This window comes from Opisthocomus hoazin, chromosome 6 (assembly GCF_030867145.1).
Source record: "Opisthocomus hoazin isolate bOpiHoa1 chromosome 6, bOpiHoa1.hap1, whole genome shotgun sequence".
NCBI classification, from domain to species: domain Eukaryota; kingdom Metazoa; phylum Chordata; class Aves; order Opisthocomiformes; family Opisthocomidae; genus Opisthocomus; species Opisthocomus hoazin.
The window spans coordinates 17,817,450-17,828,638 of NC_134419.1; the positions used below are offsets into that span (position 1 = coordinate 17,817,450).

At 45.9% G+C, this 11,189-nt stretch overlaps 1 long non-coding RNA gene across 3 annotated transcripts; it reads right to left on the reverse strand.

The window, feature by feature from the left end:
* Window positions 1-1,396: 1,396 nt before the first annotated feature.
* Window positions 1,397-11,179, reverse strand: LOC142361800 (uncharacterized). 3 transcript variants are annotated; one of them, XR_012764410.1, is made up of 4 exons: window positions 11,017-11,179; window positions 3,845-4,083; window positions 2,923-3,035; window positions 1,397-1,925 (listed from the first exon to the last, which is right to left on the reverse strand). It is a non-coding gene; the product is annotated as an uncharacterized LOC142361800 (long non-coding RNA). The 3 variants fall into 3 exon arrangements; XR_012764412.1 differs by having other exon boundaries at window positions 3,845-4,090; XR_012764411.1 differs by lacking the exon at window positions 11,017-11,179 and adding an exon at window positions 10,785-10,939.
* Between the last annotated feature and the right edge of the window lie 10 nt (window positions 11,180-11,189).

The following is an 11,189-nucleotide window of genomic DNA, read 5'->3' on the forward strand; positions in this document are numbered from 1 at the left end:
AGCAAGCACATGTGGCAATCCAGTTAATATTTAATTATTCCATACAAACTGCAACAGCTCCAACAGAATCACAGAATGGTAGGGGTTGGAAGGGACCTCTGTGGGTCATCTAGTCCAACCCCCCTGGAAGCAGGGTTGCCTACAGCAGGCTGCACAGGACCTTGTCCAGGCGGGTCTTGAATATCTCCAGAGAGGGAGACTCTACCACCTCCCTGGGCAGCCTGTTCCAGTGCTCTGTCACCCTCAGAGTGAAGAAGTTCTTCCTCATGTTCAGACGGAACTTCCTATGCTTCAGGTTTGTGCCCATTGCCCCTTGAAGGGTGGACTGGAGAGAGCCCCTGTTCCATGAGATCCTTTTAGACTGTGCTGTTCTCACTTGGATGCTGTGGGTCAGCTCCCCTCACACCCCAGAGCAGAAATGGCACTTGCCTCAGCAGCACTGACACGTTACGGGCATGGGTAGTAGGGAGGGGAGGGAAGGGAAGGAAAAGGTTCTCCTGGACATACTCTGTTATCCACGGTGACAGGTCGGTATCCTTAGCTGAAACAAGCACCTGGCACTGCTGCCTCAGTTACCATTCTGTACAGGAGTGACAATGAATATGCAGTGGAGAGAAAAGAAATCTGTTGAAAGACAGGGCAGCAGGCTGGGGCATTATAAGGGAAATTGCTTTTAAAGGTGGAAATACAACAAAAATAGACCAAAGAATCTTAAATGACAAAATCAATGCCAATGCAGAGGAAGCCAGAATGACTTCCAGAGCTCAGCTATAGGCAGCTGTCCCCCAGTATAAGCCAGACACTGTCAGTATGTGGGAGACATCCAGGAATTTTCTCTCCTACAAAAATATTAAGGACATTATATGTTTTAACTGTAATGGAAAAACTGGAGCTCTAGTGCTTGATTCCAAAGGAGAACACTAACTATTGGAAACAATGTGGTACAGGGGGCTGTGTGTGCATGTGTATGTGTGTGTGTGGCTGCTCCCTTTTCTCCTAGGGATTCTATAGCTTCCTTCATTCTTCGCTTCACTCATATTACAGAAAGAAGGTAATTTTTCCTGGCCATTTACTAAAGCTCATTAAAGACCGAAGAGAACAAACAATGCTACTCCTTAGAGACTACCATTCAAAGTCATTCTACAATTCTCTGTTCTAATACTTGAGACAAATTAATTATTCCTTAGTGAAAAGTGTATAATTCCTATTCTTCATTTTTGGGGTGGGGAGCGGGGAATAATAATAGGAAGTTTATATCTGAGTTGAAAGCTGTCTTTGCTGAAGGGAAATGAGAAAAAATGTGTGTTCCGAGAAGAGTAAAAGCAATTATTCTAATAATAATTCTAGGGATATTAATGTCTTTTTTAAGTAGATTGCTTTCAAATAAACACCAAAGTTGAAGGGATAGGAAAGGCTGGTTTATTTATTAATCATTCCAAAAGTGCATTTTTCTAAATGAACAACTGCATGAGCAACTTCGCTGGCACATATTAAATTCAGTTAAACGGCAACTTGTAAATGTCTAAAAACTTCTGTAACCAGAGACTAATTTGTTTAACGTGTTGAAAATGTTATGTGGATGTGAGGAACTACATATTAAACTTCAAAGCAAAATGCTCCAGAGATTACACCATCTTAAAGACTGCGTATTGGAAAGGCCTTTATACATTAAACATAAAGGATTTTTAATTCTCTTCTATTTTGAATACTTGTCCATCTGCGTGACTCATGCTTAGGATTATAAACTGTCATTTAAGGTGCGATGTCCAAGTTGAGGGCTGGATCACAATTTGCAAGGGGCTGGCTTTTCTCTTTCATCTCTATTAATTAATCCTGTCTCAGTTTGCCCAGTGTACACTTCTGTTGACATCACCTTTTCCATATACTTTAAAGAGTCCCCAGAGAGATCCACTGCAGAACAAAAACTGGACAGAGAATACATTTGGAAACCATTTTATTTCTCAATTACCAACCAAAACGTATGGAAAAGATTTACACTCTATCTGATTTACACAATAATTATACTTTGAAAGCTCAGAAATAAATGGCTTGATCCTTGAAATCATTAGTTACTATACCAAATATAATTGGTGTAAACTAATGAGTTTACTGGATGGCTGACCCTTAATTACTGATTATAGTTAAACTCTAGCCAATCAAAAATGAGTTTACTTATAAAAGTACAGTATAGTATTAACAAGCATTACATTTCTAAGTAAGCAGCTTTATGATTAGCTGTAGCACACAACTCAAGCCTGTTCAGGGCTATCAAAAGCAGCTTTTTAATAACAGTGCACTAAGCAACCACCACTCTCTTACCTCAGCGTCTATCAGACAAACAGAAAGAAACCACATAATTAATCATCTCATGCAATAGAAATAAAGCGTCTGGGCTGGGTCCAGGGAGGATATACATAGCCGCCATAGTCAAAAGGGCTGCAAGAGGCTGGGGATTCACTTTAAGATAGGATAACTGACATGGGGAATTCTGGCCCTCTGTGGGAGCAATATGCGGTATGGAAGTTAAATATTGATTGATTGGGTGCAGTCCCATGTGATATGAAGAAGCCTATCAACAAAATAGGTTTCATAATTCCTTGAATCGAGGAGGATTCCTTAAGCAGATTCAATATGTGGTGAGAGGGCATTTGGTTACTGTACTGACAATCCCAGAAATTCAGAAATCACAACTCCTTGCTATTTATTAGATCAAATGAAGAATCAGTTTTTAAGTAAAATACTAAACAGGAAGAAAATATTTGTATTTGTTTCTGGTTAATGTTTAAGAGTTAACCAGGAAGACTCAAAATTCCTATTAAAAAAGGTGAAAGCAGATTTGTATAAAGACCATGATTCCAGAGTTGGGACTTCAAATAGATACACCAAATATTCTGATACATCATAGAACTTTACAATACTTACAGTCACATCCTTAAAGGTGTTTTGGTAAGTGACTCCAGTGTTTTAAAGATGTGGAAATTCTCCATCTTCTAGAACTTTTCTGTGAATCCAAATCTTCCAACAGGAGACTGATGCTGGAAGACACAAGCATTAGAAGATCAAGTCTGATACCCTGCTGCTATGAAGATCTAGCTGGAAGAGTATGTATTCGCTGGACCTCTGTAGCCTGTGTGCTCTTCAGATGACCTGATGGACCTCACAGCTGCCAGGGTTCATTCGGTCGGGATCACAGGTCTCCCATTTTGGCGTTTCTCCATGATGTTCTCTCTGGTGCTTGCCTTTCATAAAGAGCTAGGCTCAGCAGGGCACCATCCTTATCTGATGGCTCTTTGGCACAAGTGCTGTAACACTTGCCCGTTTATTAGTACAAAAATTTTCTTAAAACTCAGAAAATGAAGAGTGAATTAGTTGTTAGAATGTCTGCACATGGGTTAAAGTGAAACTCATGCATTTACTGAACTCTTGTTTGTGAGATGTGTCTGGGGTCAAGAAAAGGTTAAGGTTGTTTACTGCCTTCAAGATCTGGTCTTAGAAGTTAATTCAGAGCTGTGCTGTGAGCAGCTACAGGGAGTAAGTCCTCAGAGCAGTGAATTGCTGGTTTGATATCAAGGTCCTTGGGCCTTAATAATAAAATTAGTTTGTCTCTTAAGGAAATCCTAGCAGGGACTTAATGGTCATATAAAGTCATTATGCGTTTTACAACATAACTTCAAAGATGCTTCGGAATGATCAGAGTTTGTGGGAAGGGATCACATTTTTTATTATTTGTGGGATATCCTTCAGCTGTCATAGCTACAACACTGCCACTTGGAATAGCTGCTCTACACTTCTAAACAAAAGACCAAAGATCTCTTGAGGCCTAAGTCAGGCAACTGGGGCATACCTGTCCGGAGAAAGCTTGTTGAGTCGAATGGATCCCATGCGCTTCCTGACAATCAGCTCTAATTCTGTAGGAGCTGGATACTTGGGGTAATCGAGGTGTTTCACTGCAATTCCACAAGAGCAGATAGAGAGCCTAGCAAGCTTTACAGACTCCGCTTTTCACAGTTCTCTGTTGGAGGGTTCAGGGGTGAGCAAAGTCATGGAAAAGGAAGAAGGCATATTTTCCAAAACTTAAAGATCCTGTGAACTCAAAGACAGACGAAACACAAAATTAGTCAAAAACTTTCCTCTCCACCCCCTGCACAGCAGCACTGGTAAGAACAATGCTGCCATTTCTGCTTTGCTAATGCTGAGGCAACACCCTCTGCCGCAGAAGAAGAAGGGAGACAAGGAGCCATTGATGCGGGAGGAGGGGAACATGCTGTGGACAGGTTCACCCTCCCCAGCCTGCGGTCCCTGTGCCACAGAGGAAAGGGGGGCTTCTGGATGGACCGGCAGAACAAGCACTGTAGGGCCTCGCTTTCCTCCTTTTCTGTAAACTATGCCTAGCTGCTTCAGTGAAAGAAAGCATCAAGCCCCATCTTGTTCACAGAAATACAACATATTTTAAAGCTGTAGTTAATGGATAAACTGTTTTCTGATTGGATGAGCCGCACAATAAATCTCTTCCTGAGCCAAGTGCAATGCAGCTTATTCAGTAACAGTGAAATGAGCCACTGTCACTTTGCTGCACTTGTATACATCAGGCAAAATGCTTCCATCTTCATCAGTCTTTTAGTGAAATAGAAATAAAACAATTGTAACAGAATGGTGTCACTGGATCCATGGCACCTGCTTTAAAAATAAATCTCAGCTTTGTCTTCACTATTACTTTCAATAAATGTCCTAGCATTGCCACAGCATTAATCTAGCAGCAGGAAACCATTATCCTATGACAACAATCTATTCCATTAACATTAGCTCTTAATTGTAAGATTGTTTATAAGACAGCAAAAGCTACTGAATCATAGTAGAATGATAAAAAGAGTTATGGTCATGGAGTGTAGTAGTTGCTCCAGTTCTGAAAAACAGATTAAGAAAAGTAGAGGGCTATATTTTTATATGAAAAATAACGTAATATTCTTACGCAAGAAAATATTTTTAAATAATGGATTACATCAGCAAAGTAACTATTAAAGGGTTAATGTTAAAACCCATTACTAAGAAGCTCCTGCTTTGATAAATGGTATGACTAAAAAAACTGGATAGAAAGCTTAGAAACTTCTCAAAGCAAGGTGGCACCGAGTTAACCAGAGAAATCATAATAACAGAAGCACATTCGTCTGGCGGAGTGAACAGAAGGAATGTTGCAGAATTGAGATATGAAGAACCTCACTGCAGAATCGTAGAACTGTCATTCTGATTGTTTGTCATTATTGTTTCATGTCCAGTTAAGTGAACTTAAGAGTGACAGTTGTGTCATAACTACTGGCATCTATGTAAATTTAAAATCAAATACGATAGAGGCATTTCTGCCAGACACAAGTCACCAGGCTGCTCTTCCTCTTTATTTTTGTAACCCTCCATTTTCTCATACTGTGCTGCTAGCCCTTAAATTAAAGAGACAACTTCAACAGGAGATCCCTATAATGTGCGTGTTTCAGTTCTCAGTCTGTACCTTGCTTTTCCCTCAGCTCTTTGAAACAACGGCTAATGTCAAATCTCCGTCAGAAGCAGTCACCACAAACATCTAGCTGTATTAGCTAAAACTATGCCTTCCCGTCAATGATGTATCATACAGCAAAATCCTCTGAAACTCTAGGTTGTGGACTTCCCCTGAAGACCTACAGAGAAAACGGCTCCAGGAAGTGTTCCTCCATTGGCTTGCTATAGCCCAAGCCAGGTATCACAAGAGTCTTCTCCATGGATAGGTGCAAAATAGGTGGAAAAGATCAGTCACCGACCTTTTGGTAAATGGCAGCATCGTTCAGGGGTTATGGGAACTTCACAAGGGTAGGAGACGTACTCCTCCACAGTGAGTTACAGTAAATAACTCATTTCCTGGGAACACTCGTAACAGGCAGATATTCTAATGACATAGGATTTGCTTCTGGACACACACCTTTGAAAATAACTTCAATGCAATTATAAAGGTATTAGGCATGGACAACACCATCCAAAAAATATTAAACATGCTGTTTATTCATTCAGGCATAATACTAATTTCTTCTGCATATTTAAACTTACTTGGCTAATTAATTAAATAATACAGGCTAGAGTTAAGTTTTCATTTTTCATTGTAACACATTATTCCAGAACATTGTTTTTACTAAATTCTGCATAGGACTGTTTTCAGAAATCATACCAAAGTGCAACTACGTTCCTCAAAAAATGTTCCTTTGACAAAGGAAATTGTAAAAATGGCTACAAGGAAAAAATAGTCAGCTCTGAGTAGAAAACATTTAATATGTTTCTATGATTTCTTATCTCAGAGGGAGAAGAGACAAGTTTACTTTTTCTGCTGAAATTTTTTGAAGTGAATTCTGACTGAAAAGAAGTGACAGTGATTTAACAAAAACATACTGTTATAAAATATTATGTATTTTCAGAAGCATAAATGATGGTGTTCTAAACACATACCTCTGCATTAGGTGAAAGCATTTTGGTCAGCTGAATTAGTCTTTTTTTTTTTTTTTAATTCTTTCCAGTTGATCTTTTTTGTTCTGTAAATTTAAAGTATCTCAGCGGTTACTTCTATCTATAATTTGGGCCTTTGAACAGCACCAAACTGTGCTGTCCCATCCTCTGATCCGACCGTTTGTTATGGTGATTAGTGACTAGAGGCAACGTGTTAATGCACGTTCTACAAAAGTATCTGTGAAGAATCTGCTTTAAGGGGTAAGTTCCATATGAGCTTATATTTTTAAGTATTTGTCAAAGGGCTTTTTTTCTTGTTAAAGATGGTGACATCTGAATCATAAAAATATTCATGTTTACATTTGTGACAAAATATCACTCTACAGATATGTCATCACAAAAATAGTCTATGTTAAAGAATATCACAATAATTTTTTTAAACTGATTTGGTTAAAAAGTGCCTTGTTTTCTTAGACTGCGGAACATAAAGCCCTCTTTCAAAATTCATGTAGCATTTCCAATTGTCAGGCTGTTTTATGTAGTGAACTTATTATTACATATGCATATTCTAGTGGCCTCTAGAGACGTTTAATTTAAAATATAAATTACGTATGAATTCAAACTCTGATGTCTTTGACTTTAGTCACAGAACTCACTCCCAGGACTTTGTGCTACTGGTGGCTTGAGGTAATGTATCAATTCTCCCAACAGGAACGTGCACAGGACAAATTAGCGAATGGAATTTTAGCCATATGAGGTCATTACAAATACAGCCTTAGCTCTTCCTAAAGTGGACTTCATTGTTAATATAAATATGTATCTGTAATCACTGACATTTATATTATTTGGCTCCTGTCCTAAGTTATGGATACAGTGATGATAAAAGGGTCTTGCAAGCCCTTACCTAAGCGAACCATGCTTACTAATTACCTTCCATGGTTCTGGGTTCCTGTAAATAAAGTTACTCATGTATTTATAAGCAAGTCAAAATCTATACACATATTTCTAAAAGTGAATTATCTTGCTCTTTGCGGCAAAGAGTACAGTCTACTTCTTGGAAAAGAACGCTGAGAGTAAAGCTGTCCAGGATTCTTCCCAGCTTCTGCCAGGACGCGTACTCTCCCGTATCGTTGGATATCCGACTTAAATACTTAATCCAGTCACACTTTAAAGTTGTTTGAGGCCCTAAAACAGAAGATCCGGTGCGAGTAAAAGGATGCACTACTTTAAAGTAACAAATGGCTGCTGATTTTTCATCATTGCTTCCAAAGAGACTGGGGTCAAAGGCTTTGTTTTACAAGTCTAATTGTTTGTTCAAAAGGTGTAGCTGGCAAGACACAAGGACTGGCAAAGTGCAGCATGGAAGTTCTCAAGACAAAGCAGCAGCCTCAGCATTTCTCTCTAATGAGAAAAGGAAGAGAGAGTCGAGGTCCCATAGGAATGCAGCATTTGGGGAGAGAACCAAGACTCCTTTCATGAATGGAGAGATAACCCTGATGAATTCTGGACTACCTGCTATCTTAGGGGCACTTCTAGGTTTAAGACTGATTTGGATCACAGGCTGTAACATTTTCCAGACATTCAGATTGTAACTACTAAGCCAGCAATTTTATGCTTTCCTTTCCCTGACTCCAACAGTACCGCGATATAAGCAGCCAGATTTTCTTCTGCATTGTGTTTTTTATCCGTTCAGCCAAAATTAACAGTCTTCTAGAATAACGTATGCCAAGTGAATTTAAATCTTGCGGACTCAAATCGACCTAAAGTTGATGGATACGTTCATGCCTACTGCTGAAATCTACCAATTACACAGAACTATGTTAACTTACCATAGAAACATCTCATCTAATAGCACAGATGATGTTGAACTAACTAATTACATTATGGCACATAGACAATGAAAAACATAACGAAGATGACAGCACAGCAACAGCAGATGCTGCACAAAAGAAAAATTAGAAAAATATTGCTCTGCAAAATGCTCTCCGTTAAGGTTTCCTCTGTTAAAATTAATCACAAAAATTAGTCAAGATCAGATTTCAGAAAAAGATATAAGCATTGCAATGGTACTTGGAAGACATCATTAAACCGTTTAAAACTCTGCTCCTTGAGAAGGTAATTCCCATTTTTCCCATTGCTATCAGTTTTAAGAGTAGTAAACGTTTTAGTGCCTATGGCAGAGTTTCTTGGTAGAATATCTTTTCCAATAAGGAGAGGTCCTGATGGCTCTTCCAGAGTTTGAATTTGGTAGCTTCCAGCCATTACAGGCTGAGATAATTAGGCAACTTAGATTTTATTTCAGGTTGGCATTTGCTCTGTTCTTGTGCTCTCAGCTGTCAGAGAGCGAGAATAACAGTGACTGCCGATTATCTGTAGCATGCCTTGTTATATATTTTAAACTGTACCAGATCCTAAATAACAAATCTAAAACCGCTGAGTATGTTTAAATGTAATATGTACATGGAGATTACATCCAGATGATGTATTTCATGGACCTACGCTAAAAAAATACATTACTTTTAACCACAACACCGGTCCTCTCGCCACTTTCCCCGCGGAAGCTTTCGGCGAGCTGCCAGCCCGCTGTACGCTCGGCCTGTGAACGCACCCCGGTGTGCGGGGACGGCCAGCAACAGACCCTTCCCCTGCCTTTACACCCCGCGGCTGGTGCCATTCCGACGGCAGTACAGAGCTGGAAACGAAACGCGCGGGCGGCACCCTGGCCTTTCCCAGGTCGGCTTTTCCCAGCCGGGCATTTTTCCCTGGCGTTTTACGGGGTTACTGCGCGGGGTGCAGGGGGTGCGGGGGGCCCACAGGCGGCGGTGTGGTGGCGGCGCTGGGGGCGCTGCCCGCCGGGCCGCCGCAGCCCCCAGCAGTGGGCACGGCCGGCCGGGTACCCCGCGGCGGGAGCGGCTCCGGAACGCTTCGTGGCCTCGGACGGCGGGGAGATGGTGGGTGCGCGCACCCCCGTGATGCGGTCACGCGGCCATCGCCGAACGCTCGTCTGGCAGCGGCGGCTGCCCGCACCCCCGAGCGGCGCCGGGGCCTGCCCCGCTCTCCCGCCGCGGAACTCCCAGCAGCCGGCGGGCCCTCGCTGCCCCGGCTGAGCGGCGGCGGCCCCCGGCCCGGCCCGGCCCCGGCGCGGTGGCTGCTGCTGACGCCAGCAGCTGGGAATCGAGGAACTCGCCATGTGAATTTTGTCCCGGTCTGCCGCGGACCCGGGACGCGCGGGATTCACCTGGCGGCGCCCGCCGAGGCGGGTCTGCGGGTGACGGGGGCGCGCGCGTGCCCCTCGCCCGGCGGCACCGGGCGGGCGCGCGCTCCCGGCAGCCGGTGGGGACCGCTGCTCGCGGGGTGGCACCCACGCGCCGCGGCACGCGGACAGGTCGCTTTCGTCACGTCGAGGGTCCGCTCTCGCTGCCTGGCGCCGCGCCTGCGCCTCGAAGCGCGCGCTGACTGCGCGGAGGCTTTTCCCCGCTTTGCCGTGTCGCCGCCGAGCGTCCCTGCTTCCCGTCCGCCGCCGTCCTGGGGCTTCTCCCCCGGAACGCCGTCGTCCGCCCCGGCGACAGGCCGCGCTGCTAGCTGCCGGCCCGCCGCGGCGGCTCGGCCCTTCTCAGCCTGCGCGGGGTGCTCCCCGGCGGCTCCACCGGGGGAATTCGCGCGTCCCGCGGGGCAGGGCGAGGCCGCAAGCACCGGGGGGGGAAGGGAGGGCAGGAGGGCGGCGAAGGCCCGCGCTCGCATCCGCGGGGCCGCACCTCCCCTCAGCGCCTCCGCCCCGGCCGCGGCGGAAGGGTCCGGCAGCCGAGGAGGGCTCTGGCGGTCGCCGCCGCCCGGGCTGAGCGCGCCTGCCCTCGACGGCGGCCGGCTCGGGGGCAGCCGGGGCGGCCCCGCGCCGCCAAGTTTCTCAACTGGCGGCCGGGAGCGGAGCGGGGCGGGCAGCGCCCCAACGGCCGCCGGCGACGCCCTAACGGCCACGCGCGCGACTCCCCTCAGCGCCCCGGCGGGCGGGCGGTGCGGCCACCGCTGCCCACCTGACTCCCTCCTTCCTCTCCATTCCCCTCCTCCTCCTCGCCCCCTCCTCTTCTCGCCTTTTTTTTTTTTTTTTTTTTTCCCCTTCCCTTTCCCTCCCCTTTCACTCATTCCTTTGTCTTCTCGGGGATTGGCAGGTTTTATTATTCCGCCTGAACAAGCCGGGGGCGGATTGGCTGCGGCGGGCTGACGGCGGAGCCGAGCCGGAGTGTAGTTGGGATTCTGCTCTGTCAGTAACACATGTGTGAGGGGCAGCGGGAGCGCACGCACACGGACACGCACGCACACGCACTCACCCGCGCTCGCGCAGGCAGAGCGGCCTCCTCCCGCGCCCTGCCAGCGCTGCAGGATCTCCGGCAGCGGCTCGGCGCCCGGCCCCTCTCCAGCCCGCCGGCTCTCGCCCTCTCCCGTCAGGCGCCTCGGCGGGCCGCGGGAGGCTCGGGAGCCGCCGCAGCCCGGAGGAGGGGGCGGAGGTGGGGGGAACGGGGGGGGAAGCGGCACAAAGTGAAGCCACATTGCCAAACTTACCCGGCGATTGCAGCAGCGAGCGGCGGCGGCGGCGCCCTGCGTGTGCAGCTCCGCGGCGGGGCCGAGCTCTGCAGCTCCCCTCCAAGGCAGCGGGAGCCGGAGGAAGGACCCGGGCAGGCGCCTCTCATAGAAATATCTATATTTTTCCAGCCTGGGCTGCCCCTCGCCGGGCG